The 22453-nt window shown below is 36.9% G+C and overlaps 1 pseudogene; it reads left to right on the forward strand.

Moving 5' to 3' along the window:
• Positions 1–12446: 12446 nt before the first annotated feature.
• Positions 12447–14369, forward strand: LOC112495876 (uncharacterized; annotated as a pseudogene).
• The last annotated feature ends 8084 nt before the right edge of the window (positions 14370–22453 follow it).

The following is a 22453-nucleotide window of genomic DNA, read 5'->3' on the forward strand; positions in this document are numbered from 1 at the left end:
GTGAAGGAGAGCATGAGTCCATGTGCAGTACCAGTTTTACTAGTGCCCAAAAAGGATGGAACATGGAGGATGTGTGTTGACTGTCGTGCAATTAATAAAATCACTGTAAAGTATCGACATCCTATTCCTAGACTTGATGACATGCTTGATGAATTGCATGGTTCTTGTGTGTTTAGTAAAATTGATCTTAAAAGTGGGTATCATCAAATTAGGATTAGAGAGGGAGATGAGTGGAAAACTGCCTTTAAAACAAAATATGGTTTATATGAGTGGTTAGTGATGCCATTTGGGTTATCTAATGCACCTAGCACTTTTATGAGGTTAATGAACCATGTTTTGCGTGCTTTTATTGGCAAATTCGTAGTTGTCTATTTTGATGATATTTTGATCTATAGCAAAGGCTTAGATGAACACATTGAACATTTGCAAAGTGTATTGACTGTTTTAAGGAAGGAAAAGTTGTATGCTAATTTGAAGAAGTGTTCCTTTGTACAAATCAGATTGTTTTTCTTGGTTATGTTGTAAGTGCTAAAGGAATTGAGGTTGATGAAGAGAAGGTAAAGGCTATTAAAGAGTGGCCTACACCTAAAAGTGTAAGTGAGGTAAGAAGTTTTCATGGTTTGGCTAGTTTTTATAGAAGATTTGTGAAAGATTTTAGCACCCTTGCTGCACCATTAACTGAAATTGTGAAGAAACATGTGGGATTTAAGTGGGGTAGTGAACAAGAAAAGGCATTTAATCTAATTAAGGAGAAATTAGTTTCTGCACCATTACTTGCTTTACCTGATTTTACTAAAACTTTTGAAATTGAGTGTGATGCTTCAGGTATAGGTATTGGAGCTGTTTTGATGCAAGAAGGGCGTCCAATTGCTTATTTTAGTGAGAAATTGGGTGGAGCAGCCCTAAACTATCCTACCTATGACAAGGAGATGTATGAATTGGTGAGAGCTTTGGAAACTTGGCAACATTATCTTCTACCTAAAGAGTTTGTTATACACACTGATCATGAGTCCTTGAAGCATTTGAAAGGGCAAGGTAAGTTACATAAGAGACATGCCAAATGGGTTGAATTTATTGAGCCATTTCCTTATGTGATCAAATATAAACAAGGTAAGGAGAATGTGGTGGCTGATGCATTATCTAGAAGGTATGCACTTATCTCTACATTAAATGCAAAGTTGTTAGGATTTGAGTACATTAAAGAATTATATGCTAACGATCCTGATTTTGCTAATGTGTTTAATGCTTGTGAGAAAGTTGCATTTGGTAAATTCTATAAGCATGATGGGCTTTTATTTAGAGAAAATAAATTGTGTGTGCCTCATAGTTCTTTGCGTGAATTGCTTGTGCGTGAAGCTCATGGGGGTGGTTTAATGGGACATTTTGGCATTGCAAAGACTTTAGATGTTTTAAAAGAACACTTCTTTTGGCCACATATGAAACGTGATGTTGAAAGAATATGTGAGAAGTGTATCACTTGTAAACATGCTAAGTCAAGAGTTTTACCCCATGGATTGTATAACCCTCTGCCCATACCTAGTGAACCTTGGGTTGATATTTCTATGGACTTTGTTTTGGGTTTACCTAGGTCAAAAAGGGGAAATGATTCTGTTTTTGTTGTTGTTGATAGGTTTTCAAAGATGGCGCATTTCATTCCATGTCATAAAACTGATGATGCGACAAGCATAGCTAATTTGTTTTTCAAGGAAATAGTCAGGTTGCATGGAGTACCAAGGAGCATAGTTTCAGATCGAGATGCTAAGTTCTTGAGCCACTTTTGGAAAACTTTGTGGGGTAAGTTGGGTACTAAACTTTTGTTTTCTACTACTTGTCATCCACAAACTGATGGACAAACTGAGGTTGTAAATAGAACTCTGTCTACTTTGTTGCGTGCCATTATTCAAAAGAACTTGAAAACTTGGGAAGAATGTTTGCCACATGTTGAATTTGCTTACAATAGAACTGTCCATTCAGCTACTAAATTCTCACCATTTGAGATTGTATATGGTTTTAATCCATTAACTCCTTTGGATTTATTACCTTTACCTATTGATGAACGTGCTAGTATGGATGGTAAAAAGAAAGCTGAATTTGTCAAGCAATTGCATGAGAGAACACGTCAACACATAGAAAAGCGAACTGAACAATATGCTACTCAAGCCAACAAAGGACGTAAGCAAGTGGTTTTTCAGCCTGGAGATTGGGTTTGGGTGCATATGAGAAAGGAGAGGTTCCCAGCACAAAGGCGTTCCAAGTTACTTCCAAGGGGAGATGGTCCATTTCAAGTGGTTGCACGGATCAATGACAATGCCTACAAATTGGATCTTCCTGGTGAGTATAATGTGAGTGCTACTTTCAATGTTTCTGATCTTTCTCCTTTCGATGTAGGTGAAGATTCGAGGACGAATCCTTTTGAAGAGAGGGGGAATGATGAGAACCATCAAGGGACCATTAAAACTTCAAGTGATCCTTTGCACATTCATGGAGGCCCAATTACAAGAGCAAGAGCCAAAAAGATGCAAGCTGCTTTAAATGGATTAATTGAGAAAATATGGATTGAAAATGCAATTCAAGATGCAAGACATCATGAATTGGGCTTGAAGAGAAGACAAGGCATTGTGGGCATTATTCAAGTCATTGGGCAGCCAAATACACAAGTTGTATCAAATGCAGAAAGGTCAAATTCGGAATAAAAACTGTATTGATTGAGCCAGAATTAAAATGCAAGCTATATACCGTTGGAAAGATAATTAAGTTAGCTTTCCAATAAATTTTACAGAGCTGGATTTGGAGTTCTCTAGAAGGAGTTATGACCAATTCTTTACAGCTTGTTCAGACTTGGGATTTTCAACGAATCCTTTGTTTTTCAACTTATTTGTTTGTTTTGTTTCAAGTTTGTCAATGATAGCATTAATTATAGTAGGCTAGCATTAAGTTTGTCAAAGATAGCATTGATCATGGTGGGTTGGTGAAGACTTTTGAAACATCTTTTGACAAACTTACTTGGAGGGTTGTTCCAATGTTTCCATTTGTATTTTTAGGATCTTGGGTTCCTTTTAGCCTATTTAAATTCAGCAACCTTGGTATGTAAGGAGATGAATGTTATTTTGAATTTGAAAGATTATTCTTTCTTTGGTTCTTTTGAGAACTAGTGAACTTATCAAGAATTTACATTCTTCTGGTGTTCCAAATTTAGACTTATCACTCACCTTCTCATCTTTTTCTTGAGTGTGGCGTCAATACCCTTCTCTATACCTTTGGTTCATGTTTTCTTAAGCATTGGGTCAAGGTTTTTGTTTGCCATAAATCTGTTTAGAACTTTCTTGGGAAGTTGAAACTACAAATTAATTGTAGGATTGAAAGTTTCATTGTGGGATTCGTATCACATCTTTCTCTTTTCTAACTCACTCCATTGACTCGATGGTTTAGGAATATCATCTCCTACTTCATCTTTGAACGTAGGCATGAATGGACCATCACAAACAACTTCCCAAATTTCATAATCTAAGGCTTGCAAATAGATTCTCATTCTAGTTTTCCAATAAGCATAGTCATTACCATCGAAAAATGGTGGTCTAGTTGTGGATTGCCCTTCTCTAAAGGTTGAGTCATTTAGGGTTGCTATGGATCTTTTACTCTAGACGATTAAGTCTTAACAAGAGAACGAGGCTCTGATACCAATTGAAATACAAGTATGCAACCCAAGAGGGGGGGTGAATTGGGATTCTAAAAAATTATTCAATTTATTAAAGAAAATCTTAATGCAATTATAAATCAAATTCAAAGCAATAACAATTAAGAAGATCACAATATAAAAAGATAAGGGAAGAGGGATTCAAACACCGAGATTTTTACGTGGTTCGGCCAACCTCGCCTACGTCCACGCCTCCAAGCTTTCCGGGCTTGAGGATTCCACTAAGCAAGCCTCCAAGACTTCAAATGCCTACACTTGACTTCCAAGGTGTCAATGGACCTTTACAACAAGAGATTATCCCCAATCTCTTAACCCAAGTGTACCCCAACACTTACAATCACTCAAAGTAAAAGATTACAAATTGTTTTGCCTCTCACAATATATAAGATTACACAATGATGCTTAATATGTGAATAGAAGAAGCAAGAATGTGTTCTAAGCTCTATGAAGATTGTATTCTCGAATATTAGCTCAAAATGGTCGTGTTGTGATCAGCCTCCTTTGAATTTGAATGAGCTTATTTATATTTGGAGCTGAAAATCTAGCCGTTACAAACTGTCGGACAGAAAATGGTTCGCCGTTAACCATTAACGGTTAACCGCTTAGTCTGGTCAAAGTTACCGTTGGGCCAAATTTCAAATAAACAGTTAGCCGTTTAGGCTTAACCTTTCGCCGTTAACTTCCAGAGACCTACAAGATAAACACTGGTTATCCGTTTACACTAAACGGTTAAGGACTTGCGTGAAGTGGCTTCTCTGGATATTATCGCTTAACCGTTTGAAACAAACGGATCGCCGTTTGTCTCCAGTAACCTGCAAAATGAACATCAGTTATCCGTTTTCATTAAGTGGTTAAGGGATTGCAGGAAGTGGCTTCTCTGGATATTATCGGTTGACCGTTTAAAATTAACAGTTCGCCATTTGGCTTCAGTAATCTGTAAAACAATTTAGCCTTTTCAGTTTTGGTTAATCAGTGATTCTGGACGTTATCGGTTAACCGTTTAAAATAAACGGTTCACCGTTAGGTTCCAGTAGCCTTCCCATCTTTGGTATTTTCTGTTATTCATAAACGGCTAGAGCTTAGGCAATATGTTGCTCTCTGGTGCTAATCGGTTAACCGTTTAAAAGAAAACGGTTTACCGTTAATTTCCAGTAACCTTCCCATCTTTTGTGTTTTCCGTTTTTCATAAACGGTTAGAGGTTTAGGAAATATGTTGCTCTCTGCCTTTAATCGGTTATCCGTTTTAAATAAACGATTCACTGTTTATAACCAGAATTGCAATTTTAAACTAGTTTTTGCAAAGAATCTCTTTCTAATTTGAAAGTCCATCTTTTATGAAGAAATAAGGCAATGATTATAAGGGCTTTCGTTTATTAAGAAATAGCTCCAATATTTTTGTCAAAACCATATAAAATTTGTTATCATCAAAATCAATATTATTAACATATTCATGTTAACATTTTGGTGCTTCAGGTTGGTGATTGAACATAAGGTTGAGAGATAACTTTGGTTTGTGGATCTGTATGTCTTTCAAGTGGGGGAAAGGATTCTTGTTATGATTGGCTAGAGGATGAAAACATTAGACATGACTTGATTTTTGGTTGAGTGGGAATAGGCTTAAAGTATCAACACACTATTATTGGAACTGTTCTAACCACTCTCCATGTTGGAAGTGTCTTGTTAACCTTCTACCCAAATTTCAACATGTCTCTAAAAGATCCCAACCTTCCAACAACACTGAAAGTCCAAATCCAACTTCAAGGAGCAGAACAAACATCTACTTCCAAAATAGCCACACTGCATCATCAAATAGTGTATCGATTGCAAAATCATGTGCTAGATCTCCCAACTGCACAAACAACCAGTGATGCACTGATGATCCTTGCAGACACAGATACAATTCCAACCATAATCCAAATTCCCAAACAAATTCAAAAGCAAGAGTTGCTCAAACTCATGCCTTTAGAATGGCTTACCAACTATGAGCAATTCCATCAGAATTCAGAACCTGTCCAGACTTCTCAAGCTATCTTCGAAAGAAGACCAGATGGACATTTCTTATGGGATGTTCCAGAAGCCCATATGTGTAATCCCGATTGTCCTTGTTTGGATGACACAGATGATGCCGAAGACTTTAAAATCCTGAAAAGACGGAGAAGAAGAAAGAAAAAGCCTTCTATTCCTAAAACTTCGTGTCGGCCCTATCCTTTAGGACCACCGGATGATCCAGAGTCAAAACAACCTTTACCCATCTACAAGCAATCACTCAGCCAAATAGAAAAAGAGTCCTCATCTAAGCCTGTCCCTGTCCAACCACAAATCAAGTAATGCTTGATGTTCTCATCTTCTAGCCAATCATACTAAGAATCCTTTCATCTACTTGAAAGACACACAGACCCCCAAACCAAAGTTGTTTCTCAAACCTATGTCCAGTCACCAATTACAACCTCCGGAGCACCAGAAGCACCAAAGTAGTATGAGGCAGTGCTAAATTGGCAAACCCAAAATGCTAGTGCTTAGAATCAAGCTCTCCACCATCTTGGTAAAAAGATTGACAAAGTGACATCACAGGTGTCACAAACAGAAACAAAGGTGGACACAATTAATGCCCGGCTTAAACAAATCTATTCAAATCTGCAGAGCCGAATTTCTGAATTGGATATCGATCTCAGAACAATAATTAACAATCATATTTGGGGTCCAGAATTCAATAAGAAATAAGCAGAGATCAGACAACTGAAAGCAGAATTAGCCAGAATTGATGCTGACAAAGCACAACCTTCCCTTTTCACCAAAACACAGTCCATACATATACCAGCACCACTATTCATATCATATCATCCTTTTGACAACCCTACTAAATAATCAACTTACGACCACTTCTTTGGTCTTTCTCATCTCCATTCCACCAACCTAAATATTCCTTCAGTTCCACCGCCAAAGCCTACCTCACCAAAAAAAACCCAAATCAAAAGTCAAAATCTCAAAACCTCCACCCAAAGAAGACCTTCAAGTTCTAGAAGACTCTCCAAAAGCAACTCCTGAGTCTCTAAAGAGAGATAAAGCTCCAGCTTACCAATACCATTATCAACAGATTGAGTACCAAAACAATGACTCAGGTTCAACCTCAGACGAAAGTTTACCCTCCATTAATACTCCCAACTCATCTGAACAATCTTCTTCAGACTCAAAGTCTCAATATGCAGACATTTTTAGTCTTTAATGGCCACAAAAACAAAAGATCCTAGTACATCTACTCATGTTGTCGATGAATCTTTTGATGATAATAATGATGACCAAGGTTCCCAAATAGAGCTGGTTCCACCAATCCCCTAGATTTTTAAAAATACTTCCAAACCATCCTCTTCACCATGGTTTACATTTAATGAAATCCCTCGTCACAAATGGCAGGCCTAACATCAAGAATTTACTGCATGGATTGATGTGCAAATGACAAGGCTTCATGCACAATCTCAGAATGTTCTCTATGAGTTTTGTTCCAGATTCACTGGATCATTACGAGATTGGTTTGAAAGCCTAGGAGAATACAGACAAGTCCAATTGATTCAAACCACCATTCCTATAGCTCTTGCAGTCATTTATGAGCAGTTTATTGGAGAACCAGTAGCATCAACTGAACCATCTCGAAAAGAATATCACTAGTTGAAATGTTGTTCTCTTAAACAACATCACCTGGAAATGCATTGATGAGCATGCTTTATTACAAATTGAATGGATTCAATGATCCATCTTTAAAGCATGTCTTTGCTGCATCTTTACCACCAGAACTTCAGCTAAAGCTTCAAAGACAATTGACAACCTTTAACCTTGACATAGCAAATGTCTCACTTGGAAAAATCTTTCAATTAACCATATTATGCCTTGATAAGATCTGTGAGCAAAAAGATTTCTACAAAGATCTTATTGAACACAAAGAACCCTTTGCCTCAACCTGTAAAAAACCCTACCTCAAAATCCAGTGCAAAGATGACAAAAAGTGCACTTGTCCAATTAATAAAAAGAAGCACTTTAGAAAAAAGGATCCTTCCCAATTTAGAAAAAAGAAATACAATCGCTGTTTTATTTGCAAAAAGAGCAGACATTTTGCCTGTAATTGCCCAAATAAGTCAGCAAAAGCTGTTCGTCTCATTCAGCACCGGCAGCAATCTTCCATACTTTCTGACAATGAAGACGTTGAATCCATCTTCTCAGAATAGTCAGAGAAAGATGATCATACAACCTTCATTCTTGCCGAATCCACAGATTCAGAAACGGATGAAATTTCTGTGATCTCCACTGTTCAAGAAATTAACCAGATCTGTTCCAAACTTACTGGTCCTTCGGTAAAAATTTCAGTCATCCCTTCTAAATTCCATAAACCGATCTCAGTCATTGGTTTCCTTGATACCGGCGCACAGCGTAATATGCTCAACCCTAAAGTCATTCCTCCTGATTATTGGGAAAACCATACTGAATACTTCAAAGCTGCAAATGGAAATTTTTTTGAAACATCTCTCATTACCAAAAAAACCCATTGGTATCCAGTTCTTTCCAAACTATATCATTTGGCAAAAAATCGTTGGTTCAGATTTACCAAACAAAGATCTCCTTATAGGATTTGATATCCTGTAACTGGTAAACAATCTCTTCATTACGCCAACAGGAATTAAATTCAAATAGATGTTTATGCCTTATACAGACGTTCTCCGTCTGTATACATTGTTAGATACAACTCCCCCTTATACCTCCATTTCCCAAAAGTTCCTTGAACTTTGTCCTGAAAATCACTCACAATTTACTCATCCATCACCACTTTGGAAAAATGAACAGTTTTTCATCCACCTTCCTTTCAAACTTAATGAAGATGTCAATCCCACAAAAGCTACACATCCCAGGATGCCTCCATCTGATCTCTCTCGCCAAGTAAGAATGCACTCAATTGCTTCGGCAAGGCCTCATAGAACCTACTACTTCATATTGGGCTTGTCGAGCTTTTTATGTTGAAAAATGATCTGAATTGGTTCGTGGCAAAAGGAGATTAGTCATTGATTACCAGCCACTTAATGCTTTCCTTAAAGATGATAAATTCCCTCTTCCAAAGATCCAAACCCTATTCATTCATCTTCAAGTTGCAAAGGTATTTTCAAAGTTCGATCGTAAAGCTGGTTTTTGGCAACTTGGCATTTCTCTAGAAGACCATCCCAAAACAGCCTTCTGTATCCCTGATGCTCATTATCAATGGACAATCCTGATACGAATCCCACAATGAAACTTTCAATCCTACAATTAATTTGTAGTTTCAACTTCCCAAGAAAGTTCTAAACAGATTTATGGCAAACAAAAACCTTGACCCAATGCTTAAGAAAACATGAACCAAAGGTATAGAGAAGGGTATTGACGCCACACTCAAGAAAAAGATGAGAAGGTGAGTGATAAGTCTAAATTTGGAACACCACAAGAATGTAAATTCTTGATAAGTTCACTAGTTCTCAAAAGAACCAAAGAAAGAATAATCTTTCAAATTCAAAATAACATTTAATCTCCCTACATACCAAGGTTGCTGAATTTAAATAGGCTAAAAGGAACCCAAGATCCTAAAAATACAAATGGAAACATTGGAACAACCCTCCAAGTAAGTTTGTCAAAAGATGTTTCAAAAGTCTTCACCAACCCACCATGATCAATGCTATCTTTGACAAACTTAATGCTAGCCTACTATAATTAATGCTATCATTGACAAACTTGAAACAAAACAAACAAATAAGTTGAAAAACAAAGGATTCGTTGAAAATCCCAAGTCTGAACAAGCTGTAAAGAATTGGTCATAACTCCTTCTAGAGAACTCCAAATCCAGCTCTGTAAAATTTATTGGAAAGCTAACTTAATTATCTTTCCAACGGTATATAGCTTGCATTTTAATTCTGGCTTAATCAATACAGTTTTTATTCCGAATTTGACCTTTCTGCATTTGATACAACTTGTGTATTTGGCTGCCCAATGACTTGAATAATGCCCACAATGCCTTGTCTTCTCTTCAAGCCCAATTCATGATGTCTTGCATCTTGAATTGCATTTTCAATCCATATTTTCTCAATTAATCCATTTAAAGCAGCTTGCATGTTTTTGGCTCTTGCTCTTGTAATTGGGCCTCCATGAATGTGCAAAGGATCACTTGAAGTTTTAATGGTCCCTTGATGGTTCTCATCAAATCCTACCCTTCGGTCTCAAAGTTGCTCCCTCATTATATCATGCTTTAATCTACATTGATGATATCTTGTTGTTTTCCCACAACCACCAAACACATCAACAACTCCTTTCAGATTTCTTGGAAATCGTGCAGACACATGGCATCATGCTTTCTGAAAAGAAAAGCAATATAGGAAAGGAATCTATTGATTTTCTTGGCATGGTCTTAAAAGATGGTCACTACCATTCAGGACCAAAAGGCACTCAGGCAAATAGAAAAAGAGTCATCCTTTAAGCCTATTCCCACTCAACCAAAAATCAAGTCATGTCTAATGTTTTCATCCTCTAGCCAATCATACCAAGAATCCTTTCCCCCACTTGAAAGACATACAGATCCACAAACCAAAGTTGTCTCTCAACCTTATGTTCAATCACCAATCACAACCTCAGGACAACCTGAAGCACCAAAACAGTATGAAGCTATACTGAATTGGCAAACTCAAAATGCCAACGGTCAAAACCAAGCTCTCCACCATCTTGGTAAGAAGATTGATAAAGTCGCATCACATGTGTCCCAAATAGAAACAAAGGTGGACACAATTAATGCTCGGCTTGAACAGATTTATTCAAATCTGCAAAACAGAATCTCTGAATTAGATATTGATCTCAGAACGATGATAAACAATCGTATTTGTGGTCCGGAATTCAATAAAAAGAAGCAGAGATTAGAAAGCTGAAAGCAGAGTTGGCCAGGATTGATGCTGATAAAGCACAACCATCCATTTTCACCAAAACACAGTCCATACCTATACCAACACCATTATTTACATCATACCAACCTTTTTACAATCCTCCTAAGCAGTTGACTTATGACCAATTCTTTGGTCTTTCCCATCTCCATTCCACAAACCTAAATATTCCTCCAATTCCACCAACAAAGCCTTCTTCACCGAAAAAACCCAAACCAAAACATATAGCCTCCAAAATTGAAAATCTTGTTGAATATTCCTATATCCCTGAGTCTGCCCAAATCAAGGAATCTCAGTTTCCCATCATGAGTCCTTACAATCTATACAAACAAAAAAATTCTTTCACCAGAAGTATTCGTACCTTGATCTCCACCAAAAGACCACTCCTAAAAGAATATGTTCAGTCTTCTAGACTGGATCAGTGTGCTTTACAAGCCTCTTAGAGTGAGCAGTATGTCACTCTAGAAATACCTCCAGATCTCGTAGCATACAGGGTAGTGAGGCACCACATGTACCATAACTCATCTTCGCAGATGGTTAAGGAAGAGAGGGTAAGACCGGTGAGAAACAGGTTTTCCATACAGAGGGTGATGAGCATAATTTATATACATATTTTACCCTTAATTATATAATTACTAGTTATTTTTAATTAATTGAATTATTTTGTTGCATAGGAAATTAATTGGAGATTATGGATGAAAAGTACGTAAAGAATAACAATTGGACAACATTGAAGATCAAATCGATTTGTGGAAGCCAATAAATTGAATTCTCCATGTTCGTGCAAGTTGAGCGGTCATGAAAAAGTAAGTGTAGGAGAGAACGTTTCTACTGTACTTCAAAGAAAACTTCCTCCTAAGTGCAAAGATCTAGGTACTTTTACTATCCCCTGCACTATTGGCAATACCAGATTCAAAAGATGTTTGCTAGATTTAAGGGCCTCAATTAATGTTATGCCATATTCGATTTATAATTCCTTGAATTTAGGTCCAATGGAAGAAACTGGTATAATTATTCAATTGGCTTATAGATCTAATGCTTACCTGAAGGGGGTTGTGGAAGATGTTCTTGTGCAGGTCAATGAATTGGTCTTTCCAGCTGATTTTTTATATCCTTGAAATGGACAATGAATCATTGCCCAATCCCACTCCTATTCTGTTGGGGCAACCATTCCTTAAGACAGCCCAAACCAAGATTGATGTTCACGATGGAACCCTCACAATGGTATTCGATGGTGAAGTGATCGGCTTCAATATCTTTGAGGCAATGAGGTATCCTAGTGATGTACATTCTGTCTTTGCCATAGATGATATTAATACTTTGGTGCAGAATTTCTTTGAATTATCCAGTAATGATAGTTTTGAAATTGCCATAAGCAAAAATCTTAAGAAAGATGATTCTAAGGAACAGGCAAATTTGACAAAGTTGGATGATGAGGTAAAGGAAGCTATGACGATCTTAGATGGAGCAGTCACATTACGCACCAATGGGTATAATGTTTCTTACCTTGAATTGCCTTTCTTAAACGAGAAACTTTTGCCTTCAATTGTGCAGGCACCTACCTTAGAACTTAAGCCACTCCCAGAGCACCTGCAATATATTTACTTGGGTTAAAATGAAACACTTCCAGTCATAATTGCTAAAACCCTCACCCCCCTTCAATAAGAAAAGTTAATTAGGGTGCTTCGGGATCATAAAACGGCGATTGGCTAGACCATTGCTGACATTAAGGGAATTAGTCCTTCCATGTGTATGCATCGCATTTTACTAGAGGGTCTAAACCAACGAGAGATGCACAACACCGCCTTAATCCACCAATGATAGAAGTCGTAAAAAAGGAGATACTAAAACTCCTTAATGTGGGGATTATTTATCCCATTTCTGATAGTAAATGGGTGAGTTGTGTGCAGGTAGTTCAAAAAAAAATAGGCATTACAGTAGTCAAGAATGAAGAAAATGAGCTTGTGCCAACAAGAGTTCAAACTGGGTGGAGAGTCTGCATTGACTATCGTAAACTGAATGCAGCCACTCGCAAGGATCATTTTCCTCTGCCATTCATTGATCAAATGCTTGAAAGGTTAAGTGGTCACTCTCATTATTGTTTTCTTGATGGTTACTCAGGTTATAATCAGGTCGTTATCGCTCCGAAAGACCAAGAGAAAACGACCTTCACATGCCCCTTCGGAACATTTACTTACTGACGCATGTCGTTTGGTCTCTGTAACGCTCCTGCCACTTTCCAAAGGTGTATGATGAGTATTTTTTCTGATTATGTGGAGAACATCATTGAGGTATTTATGGATGATTTTACAATTTATGGTGATTCTTTCGATAGATGTTTAGATAACCTTACACTTGTTTTTAAACGATGCATTAACACTAACCTTGTATTTAATTGGGAAAAATGTCATTTTATGGTTAATCAAGGTATTGTACTAGGCCATGTTATTTCTGAAAAGGGGATTGAAGTTGATAAATCTAAGATAGATCTTATTCGCTCTTTATCACCTCCCACTAGTGTGAGGGAGGTTCGTTCTTTTCTTGGTCATGCAGGTTTCTATCGCAGGTTTATCAAGGACTTCTCCAAGATAGCATTACTCCTCTGTAACTTACTTTAAAAGGATGCAATGTTTGACTTCAATGAAGAGTGCCAAAGAGCTTTTAAGAAGTTAAAAGAGGTTTTGACATCAGCCCCTGTGATTCAACCACCAAACTGGGATTTACCATTTGAGATTATGTGCGATGCTAGTGACTATGTTGTTGGAGCCGTGTTGGGCTAACGTGTGGGCAAGCTTTCTCATGTCATCTATTATGCCTCTCGTACATTGAATGATGCACAACCTAACTACTCCACCACAGAGAAAGAACTTTTAGCAGTTATCTTTGCCTTAGAGAAATTCCGTTCTTATTTAATTGGATCTAAGGTAATTGTTTACTCTGAACATGCAGCTATTAGGTACTTGCTCACCAAAAAAGATGCCAAATTGCACCTTATACGATGGATACTTCTATTGCAAGAATTTGACATAGAGATTCTAGATAAGAGAGGTTCTGAGAATTTGGTGGCAGATCATTTGAGTCGACTTATCCATAATGAAGATGCACTTCCATTGCATGAGAACTTTCCAGATGAGCAGTTATTACAGGTAGGTACAGTTACTCCTTGGTATGCAGATAATGTCAATTACTTAGTTACCAGGACAGTACCAAAAGAGATAACCCGTGCACAAAAGGCCAAGATCAAGAGTGATGCCAAGTACTATGTGTGGGATGAGCCATACTTGTGGAAGCATTGTTCTGATCAAGTTATTAGAAGGTGTGTACCCGAAACTGAATTTACTTATATTCTCACCTTTTGTCATACTTTGGCTTGTGGAGGACATTTTGGACCAAAGAGAACAACCCTTAAAGTACTTGCGAGCGATTTTTATTGGCCGTCACTATTTAAGGGTGCATATTTGTTTTACAAATCTTGTGATCGTTGTCAGAGAACAGGTAATTTGGGACCTAGAAATCAGATGCCACAATCTCCCATTCTTATAGTTGAGATTTTTTATGTTTGGGGCATCGACTTCATGGGACCATTTCCTTCATCGTTTGGTAATCTCTATATTGTTCTTGCGGTTGATTATGTTTCAAAATGGGTGGAAGCAAAAGCCACCCGAACATCTTTACAAGGTTTGGAACACCAAAGGCAATTATCAGCGACGGAGGCACTCACTTTTGTAACAGGTCAGTAGAAGCCCTCTTTCGAAATGGGGGTGGATTTCGAACTTAGTTTTTATTGCTTTGTCTTTTTCTTTTTACAAAAAAAAACATTGTTTGAATATTAGTCAGTGATAAGAATTTGATTGACAATGAATATGGTTCTTAGAAAGGGTTGAATATTACCTTAGTTTATACTTGATTCTTGTGTTGATTTCCTCTTAATTGAGATTCTTTAAACCATCAGCACTAATATCAATTCTTTCATAATTTTGACTTAGAATTTAAGATTGACGCAGCCTGAGTTGAGAATTTTAGATCGAGTAAATGACTGTTTGTCTTGATTCTTATCTCTACAATACAATGTAGTATACACAGGCACCATAGTCAGAAATAGCTACCTATAACCCTTAAGAGTGAAGCTATCCTTGAGTAATTTGGGCCTATATACCACCAGTATGTAGAGGATAATCTACCATGAGAAGAAGGCTACCTTAAGGGGTAGAGTGAAAGCTCCTGACTATAAAAAAAAAAAAAATCAATCAAAAGAAAATGCACACAAATGCATGTAAAAGAAAAAAAATTGGAGATTAAGATGATAAGATTAGTTTGACCTACTCTTTTCTTTGTTCGAGGCAAAGGCTGTTGATATTGAAGATTTTGGAAATAGATTTTAATTGAATTGATTCACACACACACACACACACACTATGAGAATCAAAAGAGAGATGGGATTGACTATTGAATTAAAGTTAGAACTTCGATAATATTTGAAATTTTCTTTGAGCTAGTTTTATTTTAAATTCTTTTGTTCTTTATCATTCAAGAAAAAATTTTAATGATGTTTGTGGGTATCATCGCTGAAGCCCTCATGAGACTATAACTCGTCCACTGGGGCCGCCTAGGGGTTTAAAGGCTTGTTGCATACGCTAAATGCAATCGTGATTTCCTACGAAAGTGGTTTAGTTAGGATTTACTTTTTGTTTCGTTACTTTTGTTTTTGCTTTTTGTTTTAGTTTTACTCGAGGACTAGCAAAATCTAAGTCTGGGGGTATTTGATGAGCATAATTTATATACATATTTTACCCTTAATTATATAATTGCTAGTTATTTTAATTTGTTATTTTTAATTAATTGAATTATTTTATTGCATAGGGAATTAATTGGAGATTATGGATGAAAAGTACGTAAAGAATAACAATTGGACAGCAGTGAAGATCAAATCAATTTGTGGAAGTAATTAAGGAGATGTGCAAGAAATTCTGTTCGAAGAAACCGAAGCCAATAAATTGAATTCTCCATGTTCGTGCAAACAAAGAAGAAGGTTAAAGCTAAAGTGGGCAGCACATAAAACAAAGCTTTTAATTAAGCCTTTGAATGGAAAGTCAAAGTAGAATAAAGGAAGGAAATCAATAGCTTTTGGCTTTTATTGTTTTCAATTACGTGGCAAGCTTAGGGCTTTAGCTTGTAAAAGGTGGTTTAGTTATTAGAATCACAATAGGATTCGGTGGCCAAGCAATATAAAAGGGAGTTTTGGTTTTGAATAAAAAGAAGAGAGTGCAGACGTAATTCGGGCAGAGGAGAATCGTCAACCAAGAGAAACTGAACAATTTGCAGCCGCTTGAATAATCTCCATGACTGGTTTTATCAATTCTCTTATTCCCAATTCAATTATGTTAGGCTAGATTTTTACTTTGGTTGAGGGTGAATTGAAAACCCTAAACATGCTATGCAATTAAATTTAAATTCTATCATTCAATTTATTTAATTGAGATTGTTTATGTTCTTCTATAATTAAGGTTCATGGTTTATTCTTGTTTTATTTGAGTGGCCAATTAGATAGGACTTGAATAAATTTTATTGCTAGATTAAAATTCTTGATTCGTAATTGTCTTGATATTTTAATAATTAGTAGCAGGTTAGAATCAGTGATTTCGATTAGAGAACATAACTTAGGTTAAATAATCCGAGCTTGTGTGTTTATTGCCTAGATCAACCTAATATCTTTCTTTGTTTAATGCTTCCATTATCTTAAATTTAAAGAGCTTGTTTTAAATTATTTAATGGTTAGAGATTAGGTGAAGAGCTTATTTTGCCTAACAACACACTAAGGAAAGATTGAGACTATCAGAGCTTATTGTTGTCTACGGTTGATAGTTTCAATATAAATTGATGATAGAATTGATATATTATGTGCATGTTTGGTGGTGGCGAATGATCCTTTAACCAAAGTTTTCATCATCATTATTTCTTTCTCCTTAATTAGAGTTTTTATTAAATTCTTGTTCGTAGTTTTAATTTCTTTATTTCTTACTATTGAGTTAAAAATTCATAAACCCCCTTTTTATTTATAATTGGCATTTTCTTTAGTTAGATTAATTTATATTAGAGTTGATAATAAATATAACTAGCATAGTCTCTATGGGATCGATCCTTACTCACTTTGTACTAATTATTTATATTAGTGGTAAGGTTTTAAATTTGGTGCACCTTATCGACACTACCAGAGGGAAGGAAAACGATCAGGCTTTTTGATTTGAACATTAAAGAAATACTGGTAAAGGAATTTCTTGGCAAAGAAATATCTGGTAGGCTGAATGAAAAGGAATGCTCATGGGAAAGGTTCTCTGGTTGAGAACTTTGAAAGGAAGTTGACGATTCATGGCTATGACTGGGATGGTGTGAATGGAGAAAATAAGGGAAGGTTTATTTATAGCCGAACGGGTAAGGAAATCTGGGATGAGGTTCTGTGTGCCTTTTATGTGTTGGACAATAAAATCATATTTAGCAAACCAGTTTTTGAGACTGAGCAGCTATTTGTCAGAGAGCGGCTTATTTTTAAAGTCAAAGATTTTAGGAAAAGAGGAGTTGTCCATGTTGATAAGGAATTTATGGCTGATAAGATAAATTCAAATTTTTTTATTCCATACTTGACCGCCAAAATCTCTTTGTAGATCACATGATAATTCTTTTCAGAGTCTTTGAATTGTCCGCTTGCATGTGTACAGAAGTGACGTACACCATTTATCTCTTCAAGAAGGATGGCACTCCAGTAATCATCACTAGCATCGGTCTGTAGAATGCGTTGTCCAGTTGTGGGAATTCGGAAAGGAGGAGGTGACTCGGCTATCACCTTTAGTTGTTGGACAGCTTCTGTCTGTGCTGGTCCCCATAGAGGGCACTATTTTCTAAGCATTCGGGATAGCTGGCTTGTCTGGATTGCTGATGAGAACCATCAAGGGAATACCATTAAAACTTCAAGTGATCCTTTGTATTAGTAGACATCTAATTTTTCACCAATGAATTGTTCATGAATGATATTGACTGCTGTACCAATTGGGGATTGCATGAATTGGAGTTGACGGTATTCTCCCAAGCTTTCTAACCAATCACGTAAAGAACCCGTTGATCGGGCCATGAATTCATGGAGAACAGCTTGAGGTTGAGCATTAGGTTTGGTTCCTTGGTGGTCAATCCATGCGGTAAATTCTTGAAGCCAAGCAGGCCATTTGTGACAGGGAATGTCATCAAATGTAAACTAAGATGTTGAAGATGGTTTTGTTGAGTGATCAGGAACTGGTGGAGGCATTGATGGCTCTGGGTCTGTTGGAGATACTTTATTTTCAGCATCAAAAGAATTGTCTTCAACAATAGGTGTGGCAGTTAAAGTGCTTGGATCTTCAGTTTTGGTGGCCATTAATATGCTTGTAATGTCAGCATATTCGGATTCAGAGTCAGTGGAGATTCCGACTGAGTTTGTGGATGAGGAAGAGGATGATGGGTTGGACTCTGATGGGTTTGACTCATAGACTGTTTCGGGCTCAGAGAAGTCAGAAGATGTGTTTTGGACAATATGATAATGATACTGATCCATTTGGCTTTTGTCTTTTTTGGGAGATTCAGGAGTGGCTTTTGGTGAATCTTCTGGTGGTACCGGAGGAACAGATGAAGATGAAGTGGCCTTTGACTTTGGTTCTGAGATCTTGACTTTGGATTTTGATTTTTTAGGTGAAGATGGCTTTGGTTGAGGAGTTGGTTGAAGGTATGAGAATCCAAAGAACTGATTGTAAACAGGTTGTTGAGGTTTGGATGGTGTGTAGAAAGGTTCATAAGTTTCAAACATTGGAGGGGGTACTGGTGTGGTTTGTGTTTGAGTAAAAAGTGATGGACGAGCCTTTTCAGTATCAATTCGTGCCAATTTAGCTTTGAGCTTTCTGATCTATGCTTCTTTTTTATTAAACTCTGGACCCCAGATGTGGTTGTTGATCATTCGTCTGAGATCGATGTCTAGCTCAGAGATACGATCTTGTAGATGTATGTACATCTGATCAAGACGATTACTGATTGAATCAACTTTAGTTTATGTCTGGGAGACTTGACTGGCAACTCGATCAATTTTCTTTCCGAGTTGTTGAAGAGTTTGATTCTGAGCAGTGGCATTTTTGGTTTGCCAATTTAAAACAGCTTCATACTGTTTTGGTTCTTCAGGCTGCCCAGCGGCTGTAACTGGGGATTGGACAAAAGGTTTTGAGATAACTCTGGTTTGTGTGTCTGTCTGTTTTTCAAGCAGAGGAAAGGATTCCTCATAAGATTGACTTGAAAACATTAGGCATGATCTTATTTGGGGAATAAGAGGTTTGGGATCTGGTGGAGGTTGTGGAGGAAAGGATTTGCAAGATGTTTTTTGATGAGAAGGTTTTTGCTTTTTCTTTTTCTTTCTCCTAATAACTTCCAATTCGTCATCAACATCTGTGTCGTCCAAGCAAGGACAATCTAGATTGCACTTATGGGCTTCAGGAACATCCTATAGAAAATGACCATTGATTTTGTCAGGATATACTGGATACCCTTCTGATGAGAAACCATGAATGGGAAGTTTCTTTTCTTGACCAATTTGAACTGCTGTAATCATAGCAGTGTAGGAAAGTTGTGAAGTGTCTGAAACAGGCTTGGTTTCAGGTGTTTGAAAAGATAGTTTGACTTGACCATTTTATCGTCTTTCAAACATGGCTTCTGTTGTTTGAACTGGTTGAGAGTATTGGTGGAAATGCCCATAGTTGGTTAACTATTCAAGAGGCATAAGTTTGAGCAATTCTTGTTTCTAGATTTGTTTGGGAATTTGAATGATGGTTGGAATTGTGTCTGTGTCTGCTAGTATCATTAAGGCATCGGATGTAGTATATGGTATGGGAAGATCTAGTGCATGATTCTCTAATCGATACACTATATTGGTGGTGAAGGGTTGTAATTTTTGATGTGGGTGTTTGTTCTGCTCCTTGGAGCTGGATTTGAACCTTAAGGGTCGTGGGAAGGTTGGGATCCTCAAGAGAGAGGTTGAAATTTGGGTAAAAGGTTAACAAGACCACATGTACCATAACTTCATTTGGAAACACATCATCAAAGTCTAAGAAAAGAGGACAACGATAGGCTGCTTTGAAAAGAAAGCCCTCTTAACCTCTCTCTCTTTTGCAAACAAGTTCACTTGCTGCCTCTCTTTTCTCTCAACAATATTTTTTTTCTATCTTTTCACTTGTTTTTCTCTCAATCTCTCTTTCTTTTGTATTCTCATTTTCTTTTTTTGTATCACTCTCTTTTGTATTGACATTTGATTCTCATACACTTGCCTAGGTGTTAATGGTGCAAGAGTGATTTGCTTTTTACTCATTACAAAAGAATATCTATTTAAGTAACCATCATGTGTCACATGCCTATCATATTCACATAGAACTTCATCCTTGTATCTCCCAATAGAGAATGAAACCAGCACTTGTTTATTTACTTTAACTTCCCCACAATCATTCAGCCATTGTAGCTTATACGGCCTAGGATGTTTCAAAGTTTTCAAATTCAATTTTTCAACTAAACTAGTGCTAGCCACATTAGTACAACTTCCACCATCAATTATCATACTACATACCTTATCTTTGATGTGGCATCTAGTATGAAAGATGTTATCACGTTGTACCTCTGTATCTTCTTTTACTTGCACGTTGAGAGCACGCCTAACAACCATCAATTTACCATCAACGGGATAATCTACACCATCATTAGCATCCTCCAAAGGTGGCATAGGATCATCATCTGATTCACTCTCGGTTTCAACATCTCCATCATCCCTCAAGATCATTACTCTCTTATTTGGGCATTGAAATGCAATATGACCTGTCCCCAAATATTTAAAACACTTAATATCTCTTTTTCTAGAGTGTTGGGAATCAGATTTACCTTTGCTTTGGTTGCCTCCCTCTTTATGATCCTTGAATGGCTCAATCTTAGGCTTTGAAATAGCCTTATCATCTTTGCTCCATTTTGACTTCCATGAGGAAGATGAACCCAAATTGGTTCTAGTGGAACCTTTCTTTTTCAGTTGTCGTTCCACTTTCATGGCCATGTGAACCATGTCTTCCAACTCAATATAGTGCTGCAAGTCAACCACATTAGCAATATCTTGATTTAAACCATGTAAAAATCTTGCCATAGTGGCCTCTCGTTCTTCTTCAATGTTGGCTCTAATCATGATTATTTCCATCTCCTTGTGGTAATCTTCCACACGTCTGGAACCTTGCATAAGACTTTGAAGCCTTTGGTGAAGCTCCCTATAATAATGACTAAGAACAAATCTCCTCCTCGTGATGGCCTTCATCTCCTCCCAAGTGTTTGTAGGCCTTTCACGATTTCTTCTCCTACTCAAAACAAGTTGATCCCACCAAATAATAGCATAATCAGTAAATTCAATAGCAGCTAGTTTTACCTTTTTCTCTTCAGAGTAGTTGTGGCAATCAAATACTAGCTCCACCTTTTTTCCCCCTCCAAATATACTTTTGAATCATTTTTACCTTGAAAAGAAGAAATTTTTAGTTTGATACTCCCCAAATCATGATCTATACGTCTTGCCCTTCTATCATCTCTTCCACGCATGTCAACAGTGGCCTGGTCATCAAAATTATCTAAGTCATCACTATCTTCTTCTCCCATGGCAGCACGCCTTTGATTACCTCTTACATTAGGAGCTATTGGTTGTTGCCCCCTTCCTAGATTGGCTATGACAGTGTCTTGCCTCTCCAATTTGTCATGGATCTCTCCAAACATCAGATTCATGCGCTCAAATTGTTGTTGCATGGCCTTGAGCATAATTAATTGGTCCATAGCTTCTTGATCTTTTGACATATTTGTGATCTGAAAAGAATGTTAGCAAAAAGACCTCACAATACTACCTCACGTGTTTCACTCAATTTGATGTCACTTAACTCTCGTGTTTAACACACAAATTGGCTTTTTCCCTCTAACGATCTCACAAACTTTTGTCTTTTACCACACTTAATTCTCTCTTTCAGTTCTTTATTGAACTAAATAAACACAATCAAGAAAAAAAAAAACCCAAGTGGCACACCAAATATGACAATCCAGCACACTAACAAAGAAAAGAAATTAAGAGAACACAAAGAATGAAAAGGAAATTGAAGAAAGGAAAGTAAGCAAGCGAAGCAACACAATTGATATTGTGTGTAAACAATGTCAAGGAAAATAAATAACTAAAATTCAATTTGATGAAAGTAGAAATACTTGAATCCTTTTGTAATATTTTTTTTTGTACATTTTTTTTTCTCTTTTTTTTTTTGATAATCAAAATAAATAAGACATTCAAACCTGATTAGAAACTAGCTCTGATACCAAATGATATGAAATCCCACAATGAAACTTTGAAACTCACACTTAAATTGTAGTTTCAACTTTCCAAGAAAGTTCTAAACAGATTTATGACAAACAAAACCTTGACCCAATGCTTAAGAAAAGCATGAAGCAAAGGTATAGAAAATGATATTGACGCCACACTCAAGAAATAGATGAGAAGGTGAGTGATAAGTCTAAATTTGGAACGCCACAAGAATGCAAATTCTTGATAAGTTCACTAGTTCTCAAAAGAACTAAAGAAAGAATAATCTTTCAAATTCAAATTACATTAATCTCCTAATTGTCATACATAGCAAGGTTGCTGGGTTTAAATGGGCTAAAAGAATCCCAAGATCCTAAAAATACAAATGGAAACATTGGAACAACCCTCCAAGTATAGGTTTGTCAAAGGGTGCTTTAAAAGCCTTCACCAACCCACCATTATTAA

Source organism: Citrus sinensis, chromosome 4 (genome assembly GCF_022201045.2).
Source record: "Citrus sinensis cultivar Valencia sweet orange chromosome 4, DVS_A1.0, whole genome shotgun sequence".
NCBI lineage: Eukaryota > Viridiplantae > Streptophyta > Magnoliopsida > Sapindales > Rutaceae > Citrus > Citrus sinensis.